This window comes from Acartia tonsa, chromosome 15 (assembly GCF_053477335.1).
Source record: "Acartia tonsa isolate MP-2025a chromosome 15, ASM5347733v1, whole genome shotgun sequence".
Lineage (NCBI taxonomy): Eukaryota > Metazoa > Arthropoda > Copepoda > Calanoida > Acartiidae > Acartia > Acartia tonsa.
The window spans coordinates 420,001-435,000 of NC_137274.1; the positions used below are offsets into that span (position 1 = coordinate 420,001).

The 15,000-nt window shown below is 35.7% G+C and overlaps 32 non-coding genes and 1 pseudogene across 32 annotated transcripts in view; 21 read left to right on the top strand and 12 right to left on the bottom strand.

The window, feature by feature from the left end:
- LOC145308139 (U5 spliceosomal RNA) overlaps nt 1–37 on the top strand; it is a 118-nt gene extending 81 nt beyond the window's left edge. The window contains exon 1 of the small nuclear RNA XR_013875975.1: nt 1–37. This exon is cut by the window's left edge and continues 81 nt beyond it. This is a non-coding gene — a small nuclear RNA (U5 spliceosomal RNA).
- A 425-nt stretch (nt 38–462) lies between these two features.
- On the top strand, nt 463–533 carry TRNAG-GCC (transfer RNA glycine (anticodon GCC)). The gene has a single exon. It is a non-coding gene; the product is annotated as a tRNA-Gly (tRNA).
- A 66-nt stretch (nt 534–599) lies between these two features.
- On the bottom strand, nt 600–718 carry LOC145308504 (5S ribosomal RNA). The gene has a single exon (XR_013876331.1). It is a non-coding gene; the product is annotated as a 5S ribosomal RNA (ribosomal RNA).
- A 348-nt stretch (nt 719–1,066) lies between these two features.
- TRNAD-GUC (transfer RNA aspartic acid (anticodon GUC)) lies at nt 1,067–1,138 on the top strand. The gene has a single exon. It is a non-coding gene; the product is annotated as a tRNA-Asp (tRNA).
- Nucleotides 1,139–1,438: 300 nt separating this feature from the next.
- Nucleotides 1,439–1,511, top strand: TRNAR-UCU (transfer RNA arginine (anticodon UCU)). The gene has a single exon. It is a non-coding gene; the product is annotated as a tRNA-Arg (tRNA).
- A 76-nt stretch (nt 1,512–1,587) lies between these two features.
- Nucleotides 1,588–1,710, top strand: TRNAL-CAA (transfer RNA leucine (anticodon CAA)). The gene is made up of 2 exons: nt 1,588–1,625; nt 1,666–1,710. It is a non-coding gene; the product is annotated as a tRNA-Leu (tRNA).
- A 46-nt stretch (nt 1,711–1,756) lies between these two features.
- TRNAM-CAU (transfer RNA methionine (anticodon CAU)) lies at nt 1,757–1,829 on the bottom strand. Its single transcript has one exon. It is a non-coding gene; the product is annotated as a tRNA-Met (tRNA).
- Nucleotides 1,830–2,089: 260 nt separating this feature from the next.
- On the top strand, nt 2,090–2,162 carry TRNAV-AAC (transfer RNA valine (anticodon AAC)). The gene has a single exon. It is a non-coding gene; the product is annotated as a tRNA-Val (tRNA).
- Nucleotides 2,163–2,165: 3 nt separating this feature from the next.
- Nucleotides 2,166–2,237, top strand: TRNAE-UUC (transfer RNA glutamic acid (anticodon UUC)). The gene has a single exon. It is a non-coding gene; the product is annotated as a tRNA-Glu (tRNA).
- A 109-nt stretch (nt 2,238–2,346) lies between these two features.
- TRNAS-GCU (transfer RNA serine (anticodon GCU)) lies at nt 2,347–2,428 on the top strand. The gene has a single exon. It is a non-coding gene; the product is annotated as a tRNA-Ser (tRNA).
- Nucleotides 2,429–2,520: 92 nt separating this feature from the next.
- TRNAL-UAA (transfer RNA leucine (anticodon UAA)) lies at nt 2,521–2,604 on the top strand. The gene has a single exon. It is a non-coding gene; the product is annotated as a tRNA-Leu (tRNA).
- A 111-nt stretch (nt 2,605–2,715) lies between these two features.
- TRNAS-UGA (transfer RNA serine (anticodon UGA)) lies at nt 2,716–2,797 on the bottom strand. Its single transcript has one exon. It is a non-coding gene; the product is annotated as a tRNA-Ser (tRNA).
- A 4,135-nt stretch (nt 2,798–6,932) lies between these two features.
- LOC145307822 (5S ribosomal RNA) lies at nt 6,933–7,051 on the top strand. The gene has a single exon (XR_013875691.1). It is a non-coding gene; the product is annotated as a 5S ribosomal RNA (ribosomal RNA).
- A 129-nt stretch (nt 7,052–7,180) lies between these two features.
- On the top strand, nt 7,181–7,299 carry LOC145307756 (5S ribosomal RNA). The gene has a single exon (XR_013875625.1). It is a non-coding gene; the product is annotated as a 5S ribosomal RNA (ribosomal RNA).
- A 61-nt stretch (nt 7,300–7,360) lies between these two features.
- LOC145307852 (5S ribosomal RNA) lies at nt 7,361–7,478 on the top strand (annotated as a pseudogene).
- A 179-nt stretch (nt 7,479–7,657) lies between these two features.
- LOC145307784 (5S ribosomal RNA) lies at nt 7,658–7,776 on the top strand. Its single transcript, XR_013875652.1, has one exon. It is a non-coding gene; the product is annotated as a 5S ribosomal RNA (ribosomal RNA).
- Nucleotides 7,777–7,844: 68 nt separating this feature from the next.
- LOC145307774 (5S ribosomal RNA) lies at nt 7,845–7,963 on the bottom strand. Its single transcript, XR_013875642.1, has one exon. It is a non-coding gene; the product is annotated as a 5S ribosomal RNA (ribosomal RNA).
- Nucleotides 7,964–8,092: 129 nt separating this feature from the next.
- On the bottom strand, nt 8,093–8,211 carry LOC145307752 (5S ribosomal RNA). Its single transcript, XR_013875621.1, has one exon. It is a non-coding gene; the product is annotated as a 5S ribosomal RNA (ribosomal RNA).
- Nucleotides 8,212–8,283: 72 nt separating this feature from the next.
- LOC145307830 (5S ribosomal RNA) lies at nt 8,284–8,402 on the bottom strand. Its single transcript, XR_013875698.1, has one exon. It is a non-coding gene; the product is annotated as a 5S ribosomal RNA (ribosomal RNA).
- A 2,845-nt stretch (nt 8,403–11,247) lies between these two features.
- On the bottom strand, nt 11,248–11,320 carry TRNAA-CGC (transfer RNA alanine (anticodon CGC)). The gene has a single exon. It is a non-coding gene; the product is annotated as a tRNA-Ala (tRNA).
- Nucleotides 11,321–11,461: 141 nt separating this feature from the next.
- TRNAW-CCA (transfer RNA tryptophan (anticodon CCA)) lies at nt 11,462–11,533 on the top strand. The gene has a single exon. It is a non-coding gene; the product is annotated as a tRNA-Trp (tRNA).
- A 69-nt stretch (nt 11,534–11,602) lies between these two features.
- Nucleotides 11,603–11,709, top strand: LOC145308176 (U6 spliceosomal RNA). The gene has a single exon (XR_013876017.1). It is a non-coding gene; the product is annotated as a U6 spliceosomal RNA (small nuclear RNA).
- A 93-nt stretch (nt 11,710–11,802) lies between these two features.
- TRNAA-UGC (transfer RNA alanine (anticodon UGC)) lies at nt 11,803–11,874 on the bottom strand. Its single transcript has one exon. It is a non-coding gene; the product is annotated as a tRNA-Ala (tRNA).
- Nucleotides 11,875–12,026: 152 nt separating this feature from the next.
- On the top strand, nt 12,027–12,098 carry TRNAT-UGU (transfer RNA threonine (anticodon UGU)). The gene has a single exon. It is a non-coding gene; the product is annotated as a tRNA-Thr (tRNA).
- Nucleotides 12,099–12,227: 129 nt separating this feature from the next.
- TRNAL-UAG (transfer RNA leucine (anticodon UAG)) lies at nt 12,228–12,307 on the top strand. The gene has a single exon. It is a non-coding gene; the product is annotated as a tRNA-Leu (tRNA).
- Nucleotides 12,308–13,411: 1,104 nt separating this feature from the next.
- On the bottom strand, nt 13,412–13,501 carry TRNAI-UAU (transfer RNA isoleucine (anticodon UAU)). Its single transcript is given in 2 exon segments — nt 13,412–13,447; nt 13,464–13,501. It is a non-coding gene; the product is annotated as a tRNA-Ile (tRNA).
- A 94-nt stretch (nt 13,502–13,595) lies between these two features.
- Nucleotides 13,596–13,668, bottom strand: TRNAR-CCU (transfer RNA arginine (anticodon CCU)). The gene has a single exon. It is a non-coding gene; the product is annotated as a tRNA-Arg (tRNA).
- Nucleotides 13,669–13,794: 126 nt separating this feature from the next.
- Nucleotides 13,795–13,866, bottom strand: TRNAE-CUC (transfer RNA glutamic acid (anticodon CUC)). Its single transcript has one exon. It is a non-coding gene; the product is annotated as a tRNA-Glu (tRNA).
- A 450-nt stretch (nt 13,867–14,316) lies between these two features.
- Nucleotides 14,317–14,390, top strand: TRNAN-GUU (transfer RNA asparagine (anticodon GUU)). Its single transcript has one exon. It is a non-coding gene; the product is annotated as a tRNA-Asn (tRNA).
- A 51-nt stretch (nt 14,391–14,441) lies between these two features.
- Nucleotides 14,442–14,514, bottom strand: TRNAR-ACG (transfer RNA arginine (anticodon ACG)). The gene has a single exon. It is a non-coding gene; the product is annotated as a tRNA-Arg (tRNA).
- Nucleotides 14,515–14,594: 80 nt separating this feature from the next.
- TRNAV-CAC (transfer RNA valine (anticodon CAC)) lies at nt 14,595–14,667 on the top strand. The gene has a single exon. It is a non-coding gene; the product is annotated as a tRNA-Val (tRNA).
- Nucleotides 14,668–14,743: 76 nt separating this feature from the next.
- On the top strand, nt 14,744–14,815 carry TRNAQ-CUG (transfer RNA glutamine (anticodon CUG)). The gene has a single exon. It is a non-coding gene; the product is annotated as a tRNA-Gln (tRNA).
- Nucleotides 14,816–14,886: 71 nt separating this feature from the next.
- TRNAF-GAA (transfer RNA phenylalanine (anticodon GAA)) lies at nt 14,887–14,959 on the top strand. Its single transcript has one exon. It is a non-coding gene; the product is annotated as a tRNA-Phe (tRNA).
- Nucleotides 14,960–15,000: the final 41 nt, after the last annotated feature.

The following is a 15,000-nucleotide window of genomic DNA, read 5'->3' on the forward strand; positions in this document are numbered from 1 at the left end:
CATCCAATTTATCTGAAGACTTTCCAGTAGAGAGCCCACTTAAAGAAACATATTACAACAGGCATGTAGGGACAGGATGTCAGGATGTGTTCACCACAAAACCATTCATCTCCAACCAACCACTTCAAATTTGTGAAAATAAAACTGGCCAACCATGCTGACAAATAGCCTACGGTAGGAATGGCTAAAATTGCAGTTACCATTTGTCTATACTGACCAAGCTATACTTGCTTGATTCACTTCACTAAAAGGTGTGTACAAGTGAACCAAGGATCACTCAGATATTGTCTTGCCGGGCTGAAGAAAGTCCTTACCTACTGCCAAAGTCTACTTACAGCAAGTCATATTAATCATTCAGGTGTAAAGCTATATCAATCTGTATTTGGGTTATAAATTGACAGATTTCTGAATAAAGATTTTCAGCAAGGGGTTGGGTTATACGAATAGCCAAAGAGCATGCCAGCAACGTTGGTTCAGTGGTAGAATGCTCGCCTGCCACGCGGGCGGCCCGGGTTCGATTCCCGGACGTTGCAGCAATTATTTTCTACGTTAACACAACTTTTCTGTTTTCAGTGACAAGATAAGAAAGAAAGATGTAGAGTTTACGACACCAAGTATTCCCAGGCGGTCACCCATCCAAGTACTAACTTGGCCCAATGTTGCTTAACTTCAGTGATCGGACGAGAACTGGTGCTTTCAACATGGTATGGCCGTAGACATTTAACATTGGAAAATGTGACATATACTAAATGCAAAATGCTACAATACAGGAAAATTATGGAGTGATGATTTATTCTATACAACTCAGGTTGCACTTAACCAAAAATAAACAGAGAGAAAACCAAGCCTACCATGAACTAAAATGCTGCTGCCATCTGGTGAGACAATTTTGTTACTGTAATTGTAAAATAGCATGATGCCCGGGTAGCTCAGTCGGTAGAGCGTTAGGCTTTTAACCTAACGGTCCAGGGTTCGAGCCCCTGCTCGGGTGCTCTCATTTTTTGTTCAAGTCTCCAATCAGTGTGATATGTACGTAGAGACTAGAAAATAGCTGGTCAACAAGAATTCCTCGATAGTCTAGTGGTGAGGATCTCCGCCTGTCACGTGGAAGGCCCGGGTTCGATTCCCGGTCGGGGAGAGATAATTTTTCAACCTTGTGAAATTTCTTTTTTTTATCCATTAAATATTTCCGCACTGCAAACTGTTCAATTTGGTAAAAGTATTAGCTGGCCCATAGGGGGATCGAACCCGTGACCTTCGCGTTATTAGCACGACGCTCTAACCAACTGAGCTAACGGGCCTGATTGAGATGACATGTTTAAGTATTAGCACAATGCAAAAACTACATGCTTTTTTTCTTCTCTACTTGATTTTCTTTTACTTGCCTTCCATAATGTTTTCTGTCAACAAATGCTACTATTTTCTTTTCTCTTACCAAGTCCCATTAGCGCAGAGGATAGCGCGTTGGACTTCTAATCCAAAGGTCCTGGGTTCGATCCCCAGATGGGATGCTAACATTGCATTTTGGCTAACCTTTTTGGGTTATCAAAACATGGAATTTCCTAATCTGTGAACACTCTGTTAGCAGTCAGGATGGCCGAGTGGTCTAAGGCGCCAGACTCAAGGACAACTTCCTTGCTCTCTGATAGAGAGTGGTTGTGAGAATTCTGGTCCTCGATGAGGGCGTGGGTTCGAATCCCACTTCTGACAAAACTTTTTTTTCAAAACACAACCAGGAGATGAAAAAGTGTTTGCCTGCCCCCGGTGAGGCTCGAACTCACGGCCTTCAGATTATGAGACTGACGCGCTGCCTACTGCGCTACGGAGGCTTGTTGGTAGTACAGGATTACTACACTTTTTGAATGTACAAAAATGTATTGCTAGGCAACTGAGATGAAAATGCGTCAGCCGGGAATCGAACCTGGGTCAACTGCTTGGAAGGCAGCTATGCTCACCACTATACCACTGACGCTTGTTTTACAATATTATTATGTACGCCAAAGTGAAAACCACAAATACATATTTGCCTAGTAACTAGCACACTTAAAGAAAAGCAGAGGGCAATAAAGCTGTTTACTCTATGTAACAAGTTTCCGTGGTGTAGCGGTTATCACATCTGCCTAACACGCAGAAGGTCTCCGGTTCGATCCCGGACGGAAACAGAATCCCACGTGGTCTAACGGCTAGGATATCTGGCTTTCACCCAGGAGGCCCGGGTTCAACTCCCGGCGTGGGAAATCTTTTGACACGATTGATGCAATATTGCGTTTTTTTTTTTTTTTTTTTTTTTGTTGATGTCATGTGTCATGTCTGCTTTGAAAGTAATCTAGGCTAATCATTATCATAGACGAGGTGGCCGAGTGGTTAAGGCGTTGGACTGCTAATCCAATGGGCTCTGCCCGCGTGGGTTCGAATCCCATCTTCGTCGTGATAATTTTTTTTTTGTAGAGCTTGGCTTAATCAGTGCTTGTCAGTCGTGATTTCATGCGTTTTGCAATGAGTGCCGCCCTGTTGCATCCTGTCAGGTTGGCCGAGTGGTCTAAGGCGTGAGATTTAAGCTCTCATAATCGTAAGATTGCGTGGGTTCGAACCCCACACCTGACAAAGGTCTTATTTTAACACAATACCAGGAAGGCCATGTGAGTTGCAAGGTAACTTTCTGGTTTTGCAAAAAAAAGTAAAAAAAAACACTAGATACTAACAAAATCTGACTTTCGCAGCCGGCAGGATTCGAACCTGCGCGGGGAAACCCCATTGGATTTCAAGTCCAACGCCTTAACCACTCGGCCACGACTGCTGGCTCTGGTTGACGGCCATCCATGAATACAGCATCACAGCTGGAAGCAATCGGCTAGTAAGTTGGTGAATTACAGCTTGCTACTGACAGTTAGCAGGGCACAAGCCAGGCTTGATGGTCTAGGCGGCACAAGAAAATTTCGGGGCCTTCGGCCCCTCTAATTTTCTGGTCGTCTCGCTTCGCTCGATTTTTTTCGCTGCGCTCAACTCTTACGTCTCGCTATGCTCGATTTTCAAATTTGAATAGACAAACAACATCCTGTTACTTTAGTATAAGGATAAATGTACATGATGTAGGTAAAAACTGGTACATAGTTACATAGGTATCTTTTATTTTGCGCCAATAATTAAAATTGAAATATGTGTGAGCATTATTATTTATTTATTAATGAATATAGTGTATAATATTATATTAATGATTAATGTAGATTTAATTAATCATTTCAATATAATCCTAATACTAAGACGACATTAATTTCTTCATATCATACAATTTAGGTAAAGTTTGGTTTTTTGCTTAATTATGATAAAATAAATGTTTAAGGTCTTAAACAATTTTCCATATTTTTTTTATTGTTTGTAAGAAAATATAGAAAGGAATTAAAAAAAAAAACATATAAACAACCAATTTAACCAAATTTTTAATACAAAGACGACATATTATGACTTCATACTGCATAAAATAAGATAATTTTGCTTTCAACTAATAGTAATGAAAGATGAACTTCTATATTTTCAGAACGAATATTTTAAACATTTATAAATAACGCTATTTCTTGGTTATGATTTATGTAAATTTAATGAAATACTTTAAAGGAAGGGTGCAAAAAACACCACGCTTTAACTGCTGAAAGACTGCCACAAGTAGACCAAATATCCCAAATTTGAAGCCTTCAGCTTCTGTAACAAAAAAGTTTTAGGCATTTTAAAATGACATTTTATTTATAATGAGAATTTTGAAAGAATTTCGCTGTTTATGTTATAAATTTTGAAAATAAACTACGTGGCCTAGAAACAAAATCATAATATAATTTTTGGCATAAATTTAGGTTGCTAGTATCTAATTATATTTTTATAATAAAAATAGCCATTTTTATAGTCAAAATCATTAAAAAAAATTAAGTTTAACTTGCATTGTAACGAGTGTACTGCATCCAATCACAGCTGAGATTATATTAGTTTACCCCTTTGTTTCTGCGATGATTTTCGTTTACAAATGCAATTTAAATTGAATTTTTTAAATATATTTTGACTATGAAATGTGGTGTTTTTATTGTAAAAATGTAATCAGTTACAGGCAATTTAAGTTTGTGACAAAGATAAGGTTATAATTTTATGTCTAGGCGACGTAATTTAATATTGTTTTTTCTTTCATTAGCATTGGGAATCTTTCAAAACTTTCATTGTACATACTATGCTATTTTGAAATGCCTAGAACTTTTTTGTTATTGAAGCTGAAGGCTTTACATTTGGGGAATTGGGTCTACTTATGGCAGTCTTTAAGCATTTAAAACGTGGTATTTCTTGCTGGTGTCCTTTAAGATAATTTTAATACAAAGACGACATATAATTTCTGTTATTATACCATGTTGAAAGCACCAGTTCTCGTCCGATCACTAGGTGATTGTAACAAACAATGTAAGAAGACAGATTTCCTCTAAAACATAAAGATTAATTAATGTTAATAGTTGTTCTTTTGTAATGTACATTAGGTTTGCTACTTAAATGTTAGGATATTCTTTATTAATTTTGTTTTTATTTAGTATTTAAATTCTGGTGTTATTTTCTGGCTGTATCATTGAACGCGGAGAAATGAATTTTGAACACTATATTAAGATAAAAATGTGCTCCTAAGTGGTATCACCCACCTCCCCCCCCCCCTCCCTTAAAATATATTCCCGATTAACTAAAAGTATCTTTAGAGTGAAAAAAATCTGTTGGAAGGTATTGGCTACTGTACTATCTCAAAAAACATTAATAAATGTTTTTTCAACCTATGAGATACTATATTGAAAAAGAACTATATTAATACCTGGAAAATACCTCTTGGGGGCGAGGTGCTGCCTTAGGCTTGAGTCCTTTAGCTTCACGTTTGTTTGAAAAAAAGCGTCCATGGGCCCAATGAAATATCCTAAATAGTCATATTATAGTATCATAGTACTGGTTAAGCTTTAAGATTTACGATTAAGATATTTATTTTTCATTCTGGTGTTAAGATGTACCTAGTAAGGAGATTATTAAATTAAGTTTAAGATATTTGTTCAGTTCTGTATTTGATAAAGACCGAAGAGCCTTAATTATTTCTTACATTACTTAAATTTAACCCCAATTTTTCATGTTTGTTGTAAAATTTCCTTAATTCTCAACAATCCATTGCATAGAGGGGTAAGGCATCATTCACACACACATACACACACACATACACATGCACACAGTATGTAAGGTATTCAACATTATTAACGGCCGATATGCGGCTCACGTTAACAATGTCTCGTAACCTACACACACCCACATGGTGTGGGCTAATCAACATCATTAACGGCCGATATGCGGCTCACGCTAACATGTTTCATAACCTACCCACGGGGATTTGAACCTACGACCTTTCCGTAGGTTTTACACCGTCCTTACCACTAAGCTACGGTGACAGATGAATTTTGATAGAAATATTTACATATTAACAAAAAATCTCGCAACCTATAGTCTATAGTAGGGGGAGGGTGGGTATTTTCCTTCTATGGTCAGCATTAGTTTCTAATAACAAAATTAATATTAGTATAAAATGTAACTGTTGTTTGTCTAATCTGACCAAGCTAAACTTGCTAGGAATACTTTATTGAGAGGTGTGATATCAGATAAAATTTTTAAGGGTGTATTTTAACCCATCGGCTCGTTTTAATGTAAGAAAAGGTAGGTTAATACATATATTGCTCCTGGAGAGGATCCTTAATTGTTGTGTTTCATGAGTAAGAGATTATAAGGTAATTTTTAAAATATTTACTACAACTATAACCAAGCTATCATTGCTTGGTATTTCATTAGGAAGTGTTTTGCTTTTCTTTCAGGGTCAAACTTATCCCATAACTTGTCATAAGCACTTTTTACTTTTAATATGTTATATGTAGTTAATAATTTGGCCGCTAGGTGTTGTGTTTATTTTAATAAAAGATTTCCTACTGAAGTAAGCTTCATAACCTACATTATTGGGGGGGTAAACATCAGAAATATTTTACTTCAATGGTCAGAGTTTGATTTGCCTATGACACCAAGTATTCCCAGGTAGTCACCCATCCAAGTACTGACTTGGAAAAATAGATTATAAGGTAATAACTGTTTCAATTATTTACTATGTACTTTAACCAAGCTAATATAAAGAGGTGTGTTGTCATATGCTTTTCTTTCAGGGTGAAATTTATCCCATAACTTGTCATAAGCATTTTTTAATTTTAATATGTAATATGTGGTTAATAATTTGGCTGCTAGGTGATTCATTTTTTTTAATAGGAGACTTTTTACCAAAGTAAACATTGTGTTGCATTTGATTTAATAGGAGACTTCCTACTAAAGTAAACATCACAACCATTATTTGGTGGGGTAAATACCAGAAATATTTTTCTTTAATGGTCAGAGTTTGTTTTTAATAATAACATATATACTATGACAAAGTTGTATTTTGCTATATACCTATTCTGACCAAGCTAATATTGCTTGATTCACTTCAACAAGAGGTGTGTATGAGATATTATTTGAAGGGTCTTAGTCATTCACATTTTTGTGAGGGTTACAGACAACTCACCAATCAACAAAATTCATGTAGTTGAAACCTATTACGGTGTTTCTTGTAGTGTTGGTTGTTTTCCATTTTTTCACTTCACATTTTCTTTCGTTTTTGTATGTAAGTGACCGCCTGGGATTACTTTGAATATGACATTTAACTTCTAAATAACTTTGCATTCTTGCTAAATCATGATCAAATAAATTTTAAAGGTATTAGTATTATTTCTTTGTAAGAAAATTTTTAAAAAATTGTAACCAAATCCTAATATACAACAAATTTTAACAATTTATAATACAAATACGACATTTAATATCTTCATATTACAAAATTAAAATGAAAAAGAAAGATCAGAGGCAATGTCTACGACCATCCCATGTTGAAAGCACCAGTTCTCGTCCGATCACTGAAGTTAAGCAACATTGGGCAAAGTTAGTACTTGGATGGGTGACCGCCTGGGAATACTTGGTGTAGTAGGCAAAAACTGTCACATTTTTTTATATACCAAGATTACCAAGACCTAGCACTGGTTGCGTTAAAAAAATACGCATGTTTTTCTGTGCTGTGTCATTTTGCATTTAATATTTGCAACATTTTCAATATATAAACGTCTATGGCCATACCATGTTGAAAACACCAGTTCTCATCCGATCACTGAAGTTAAGCAACATTGAACCAAGTTAGTACTTGGATGGGTGACCGCCTGGGAATACTTGGTGTCATAGGCCTAACATTTTTGGAATTTTGACCCAAACCTAACCGAAAATTGAAAGTATTTTTTAATTCAATGTCTACGGCCATACCATGTTGAAACACCAGTTCTCGTCCGATCACTGAAGTTAAGCAACATTGGACCAAGTTAGTACTTGGATGGGTGACCGCCTGGGAATACTTAATGTCGTATAAATATTGCCTCTGATCTTTCTTTTTCATTTTAATTTTGCAATATGAAGATATAAAATGTCGTATTTGCATTATAAATTTTTAAAATTTGTTGTATAATTAGGATATGGTTACAATTTTTTAAAAATTGTCTTACAAAGAAATAAAACAAATACCTTTACGCCACAGTTTCCATCGATAAACGTCTACGGCCATACCATGATGAAAGCACCAGTTCTCGTCCAATCACTGAAGTTAAGCAACATTGGGCCAAGTTAGTACTTGGATGGGTGACCACCTGGGAAAACTTGGTGTCGTAGGCTTAACATTTTTCAAATAAATATTGCCTCTGATCTTTCTTTTTGTTTGGGTCAAAATTCCAAAAATGTTAGGCCTACAACACCAAGTATTCCCAGGCGGTCACCCATCCAAGTACTAACTTGGTTCAATGTTGCTTAACTTCAGTGATCGTATGAGAACTGGTGTTTTCAACATGGTATGGCCGTAGACGTTTATATATTGAAAATGTTGCAAATATTAAATGCAAAATGACACAGCACAGAAAAACATGCGTATTTTTTTAACGCAACCAGTGCTAGGTCTTGGTAATCTTGGTATATAAAAAAATGTGACAGTTTTTGCCTACGACACCAAGTATTCCCAGGCGGTCACCCATCCAAGTACTAACTTTGCCCAATGTTGCTTAACTTCAGTGATCGGACGAGAACTGGTGCTTTCAACATGGGATGGTCGTAGACATTGAATTACAAAATACTTTTCAAACTTGTGTGAGGTTCAGTTAGGTTTGGGTCAAAATTCCAAAAATGTTAGGTTTATGACACAAAGTATTCCCAGGCGGTCACCCATCCAAGTACTAACTTGGCCCAATGTTGCTTAACTTTAGTGATCTGACGAGAACTGGTGCTTTCAACATGGTATGGCCGTAGACATTAAATTAAAAAATACTTTTCAAACTTGTGTTAGGTTTAGTTAGGTTTGGGTTAAAATTCCAAAAATGTTAAGCCTACGACACCAAGTATTCCCAGGCGGTCACTCATCCAAGTACTAACTTGTCCTAATGTTGTTTAACTTCAGTGATGGGACGAGAACTGGTGCTTTCAACATGTAGCCTTCTACCTTTAATAGGAACTGAGATAATAGGTTAACAATTAAGTTTGGTAATTTATTATCAAATAGGGTTCTTGGAGAAAATTTTTTACTCCCCCCCCCCCCTTCTCCCCACAACGATTAATTTTGGAAATTCTTTATCAAATAGGTAACTTACACAAAAATTTTTAGAAAATAGTTTAACAGATCGCCACTTTTTTCCCCCCAGCGATTAAGTTTCGGCAAGGTTTTTGACTGTATGGTCATTAAGTATGTTATAGTTTTAAAACCCCAACAAGAGTTTACAGCATTATTTTAAATTCAAAAAAATACATGAAGCAAAAAATTTTAATTAATTTCTTTTATATTTCAAAATACTTTATAAGTAAAACTAGCAAAAAAATCAAACAAAATATTTTCTAATATATTACTAATGTTTCATAAAATCAGTAGGCGGAATCAATTTGCGTTTATGTTAAGATTTTACTTTATCATAAGTTGTGACATTCATATTTATGTATTGAAAGCCCCATTAAAGTTTCAAAAGTGACTTGCCTGTTATGGCTGCCGCCGCGCGGGGGGTATAAAAAGTGTCTTTCCCTTATAAATCAAAAAATTTAAATTATTTCAAACACAGCCATATTGCATTTAAAAATGACCACATTGCAAAAACGAATCTGAAAAGCATTTTTAAAAATATTGATCCTAGTTCAATTATCTAAAAACAGCTGATTTAGTCAAAATTGTTAATTTTGGTAGGTTATTTGATAATTATTTCATACTGAATTAATATTTTTTAAAACGGTTTTCAGATTTGTAATCAGCATTTCATTGCGGTCATTTTGATATGCAACATGCCTGTGCTTTAAGAAATTTTAATTAATCTTAATTTCAAATTCAAAAAATCGACTCAACCTATTAATCATAATAATCATACAATGTAACTAATTTTTTTAAAAATTTAATATTTATTAAATGAAAACACTTTCTCGTTTTCATTCTAATATGTTGGATAGAAACTGGTTTTCATCTAATGATTGTACATAAATCTTATAATTGTATATTATATTCATTTTTTGCTACAAGAAAAAAAAATGTAAAGCTCTGTTTCATAGATAGGAACTAGTTGTTCTCTAAATATTATATATTCTATAGTTTCTTTGAAGTGACTTAGTGTGTATATAGCAAAATACAACTTTGTCATAGTATATATGTTATTATTAAAAACAAACTCTGACCATTAAAGAAAAATATTTCTGGTATTTACCCCACCAAATAATGGTTGTGATGTTTACTTTAGTAGGAAGTCTCCTATTAAAACAAATGCAACACAATGTTTACTTTGGTAAAAAGTCTCCTATTAAAAAAAATGAATCACCTAGCGGCCAAATTATTAACCACATATTACATATTAAAATTAAAAAATGCTTATGACAAGTTATGGGATAAATTTCACCCTGAAAGAAAAGCATATGACAACACACCTCTTTATATTAGCTTGGTTAAAGTACATAGTAAATAATTGAAACAGTTATTACCTTATAATCTATTTTTCCAAGTCAGTACTTGGATGGGTGACTACCTGGGAATACTTGGTGTCATAGGCAAATCAAACTCTGACCATTGAAGTAAAATATTTCTGATGTTTACCCCCCCAATAATGTAGGTTATGAAGCTTACTTCAGTAGGAAATCTTTTATTAAAATAAACACAACACCTAGCGGCCAAATTATTAACTACATATAACATATTAAAAGTAAAAAGTGCTTATGACAAGTTATGGGATAAGTTTGACCCTGAAAGAAAAGCAAAACACTTCCTAATGAAATACCAAGCAATGATAGCTTGGTTATAGTTGTAGTAAATATTTTAAAAATTACCTTATAATCTCTTACTCATGAAACACAACAATTAAGGATCCTCTCCAGGAGCAATATATGCATTAACCTACCTTTTCTTACATTAAAACGAGCCGATGGGTTAAAATACACCCTTAAAAATTTTATCTGATATCACACCTCTCAATGCAGTATTCCATGCAAGTTTAGCTTGGTCAGATTAGACAAACAACAGTTACATTTTATACTAATATTAATTTTGTTATTAGAAACTAATGCTGACCATAGAAGGAAAATACCCACCCTCCCCCTACTATAGACTATAGGTTGCGAGATTTTTTGTTAATATGTAAATATTTCTATCAAAATTCATCAGTCACCGTAGCTTAGTGGTAAGGACGGTGTAAAACCTACGGAAAGGTCGTAGGTTCAAATCCCCGTGGGTAGGTTATGAAACATGTTAGCGTGAGCCGCATATCGGCCGTTAATGATGTTGATTAGCCCATACCATGTGGGTGTGTGTAGGTTACGAGACATTGTTAACGTGAGCCGCATATCGGCCGTTAATAATGTTGAATACCTTACATACTGTGTGCATGTGTATGTGTGTGTGTATGTGTGTGTGAATGATGCCTTACCCCTCTATGCAATGGATTGTTGAGAATTAAGGAAATTTTACAACAAACATGAAAAATTGGGGTTAAATTTAAGTAATGTAAGAAATAATTAAGGCTCTTCGGTCTTTATAATGATGATTCTCGCTTCGGGTGCGAGAGGTCCCGGGTTCAACTCCCGGTCAAGCCCATGGTTTTGCCCAATACTTTTGAAAATTGAAAAGAAAAAAAAATTTGGAGTCGTCGGGATTTGAACCCGAGACCTTCTAAATGCGAATCAGACGCTCTACCAGCTGAGCTACGACCCCTGGTCTTCGTCATAGGGGCCGGACGAAAGCAGCGCCTTTTTTCTATTGGTCGCTTGCATTGTATAGTGGATAGAAAAAAAGAAATAAAAAGACTTTCCTTTAGTTTCGCCTGAATTCAAAGTTGCAGCAATTCAAACATCTGACTCTGTGGCGCAACGGTAGCGCGTCTGACTCCAGATCAGAAGGCTGCGTGTTCAAATCACGTCAGGGTCAACAGAATTGTTTTTGCAATTTGTGTAACAAATGCTGATCTTTATAGACAACTAAATTCTAGATTCAATTGTACTTGCTTCGGCAGTACATATACTAAAATTGGAACGATACAGAGAAGATTAGCATGGCCCCTGCGCAAGGATGACACGCAAAATCGTGAAGCGTTCCACATTTTTGTGTCCGCATAACCCCATACAAATATTTTCTCACTGAAGTACTCATTTTGAACAAAAGACAACTTCAAAGAAATAACAAAAATCATTGACAATTGGAGATGCCGGGGATCGAACCCGGGGCCTCATACATGCAAAGCATGCGCTCTACCACTGAGCTACATCCCCCTGTTGAATGCATTAGCTGACTAATACTCAACTGAATCCTTTAGCAATTTCAAAGTCTTTAACACAAGGTGCAAACCGGAATAGCTTAGGTTAGGTTAGGTTACGTTAGACTAGGTTAGGCTAGGTTTAAATTGTGCCACGTGAACATGCAAGCCTCTATAGCTCAGTGGCAGAGCACTGGTCTTGTAAACCAGGGGTCGAGAGTTCAATCCTCTCTGGAGGCAGTTAATTTTGTGAAATCACTTACTGGAAAAACAAATTTTTTTTAGGTGTTTGATGCTTTTACACAGTAAGGCTGAAAAAAAAAAACTTAAGAAACAATTTTTGTTATTCGCACAACTGTCAGCACAACAGGCAGTTTGGCCGAGTGGTCTAAGGCGCTGGTTTTAGGCACCAGTCCGCAAGGGCGTGGGTTCGAATCCCACAGCTGTCAAAAATTTATTTTAGTAAAAACTCGGTTATTATGAATTACAATTACAATTTAGTATCCTTCTGCCTTTCTAGATCAGATAAGATTCATCATTCTTGAGTGTACATACATAAACAATGAAATCAAAAGTTTCAAAGATTTTTACAAAACACATTCCATTGCTAAAAACGCGATCTTTGGTTTGTTTAAATGTCCATTTATTTAGCATTTTTCAAGAATGTCAAGCGTGGGAAAATTTTTAGAATGTGGGAACCATTTATTTTGAAATGTTCTATCAGTTTCAAACCTTTTTCATTCAATAGATCATACTGACTTTGGAAAAACTGTCAGACCGATTTTTGAAATTCAATCTGTGAAAAAAGATATTCAAGTTTTAATTTTTTGTTTTAAAAATTATTTTACATGTATTGACGCCATCTTGGATTATGATAATTTTTTTTTGTTAGAAGATTTTTTTCTAAAATATTTTTAAAAAATTAACTTTTTACAAAAAAAAAAATCTTTGAACTTAAATTGACCAATAATTCAAAGATTTTTTCTCTTTGATTTGGAAGATTTTTTATGATTTTTATTTTTAATGTCAAATAAAAACACAACAGTGAAAAAATGAAAATTAAATGAAAAAACGTTTTATGATTTTATTCAAGAAATTATTTCCTAACATCACCTTTTTGTTGCAATAGAATGTTATTTAAGCAAACAAAATTTAAATATCCATTTATGCTAAATTTTGTTTGCTTAAATAACTCATTGGAGGATTTTTCATGGCATAATTTAAATCACAAATCTTTATACATTTATATGGTTATTCAGTCAAATTTTATTGAATTTGTTATTAACTTGATAGATTTAAAACAGTAGTAAAAAGAAAATATCAATCTATCTATATTCTTTAACAAACTTTTTTCCTTGATTGATTGTTGGTTAGTAAAGCATAGTTACAAAAAAATTTTGAAATCGAACCACAGTACCTGTATTTGATATTATGAGGTACTGCTAGAGAATATTTTAGTATTTTGGTAAGATAAAATGCTTTGTTTAAGTAAACAAAATATTTTTGCTCTTTTCATGGAAGACCCTGCCAGGTTTAAGGGTTGAAAAAGTGCTTGCTCTAGGTGAGGCTCGAACTCACAACCCCGGCATAACTTGTTGTACTGTCTATAAGTACCGTGCGCTAACCGATTGCGCCACTAGAGCAGCTTGCTTTCACTCTCCATATTTGCTACTACACTGCCTTCAAGAAACCTTGGAAGCACTGCAACCAAAACAACTTTTGCTAAAAAGATAATGTTACCCACGGCGAGACTCGAACTCGCAATCTTCGGTTTAGGAGACCGACGCCTTATCCATTAGGCCACGCAGGCTTGGTGTCACCTTGGCTGAAAAGTAAAAACTTAAAAATATCCAATTCTCTATCTTTTTTTTATCTCCTTTTTTTTTTGGATCGGGGATGTTGATATAATTACTTGGGGGTTCGACAAAATGTATTTTTCCGTTACCGGGAATCGAACCCGGGCCTGCTGGGTGAGAGCCAGCTATCCTAACCACTAGACCATAACGGAAGCTGGCGAAATCACACCCAAAATTAAATATGAAAAAAATTGCAATTCAAATGGTACATTGTGACAGAAATTGATGTGATAGTTGACTGGAACCGTGGCGAGGTTCTGTAATCCTGCTACTGGGAGGTCAGAGTTTGGGATGGTTTGAGGCAGGGAACGCCTGGTTACCATTGAAACACGTTGAATTGGCGTCCGCACTAAGCCTGGCATCAACATGGCCACTTAGGGGGAGCCCTAGGTGATCAGGTTGCTTAATGAGGGGCGGATTGGGCCAGAGGGGAAACCCAGCAGCCAAGAGTTTCCGTGTCGGTCAGTAGTCGGACCGCGCTAATGAGTGTTCGGTGGTAATTAGCCCTACCAACATAAGTAAACCAATCTTTTTTTTGTTTTTATATTTGAAGGCACCATAGAATAATATTAAAAATAATGTAATATTTTTATCTTGTATTAGCCTCCGTGGCGCAATCGGCTAGCGCGTTCGGCTGTTAACCGAAAGGTTGGTGGTTCGAGCCCACCCGGGGGCGACTTATTTTATAGCAATTTTCTTTAATAGCCAAACGAATCTTTAAAATTTTCGATCTCGGCAGGATTCGAACCTGCAATCTTCTGATCCGTAGTCAGACGCGTTATCCGTTGCGCCACGAGACCTAGCTTAGTGACGTGGCTTTGTAGTTGCACATTTTATGTCTGTTTCTTATGTATCTTGGCTTGGTTACTTAGTTGACAATGGTTCCTTAGTGTAGTGGTTATCACGTGTCCTTCACACGGACAAGGTCGCCGGTTCGATCCCGGCAGGAACCAATACGTAAGGTTTTTTTCTTTTCTTTTTATACAAAATTAATTTTTTTTTACCCTTTGGAGTGTAGATCTGCATCAAGGTCCTATGGTGTAATGGTTAGCACTCTGGACTCTGAATCCAGCGATCCGAGTTCAAATCTCGGTAGGACCTAAACTTTTTAGAGTCATGTAAAAGTGATCTTTTTTCCATATTGACCAAGATAAGCAACATTATTTTAACTAGCCGTGATAGCTCAGTTGGGAGAGCGTTAGACTGAAGATCTAAAGGTCCCCGGTTCGATCCCGGGTCGCGGCATTTTTGCAAATCTTTACCCTATGTATGTGTAGCCATGGATA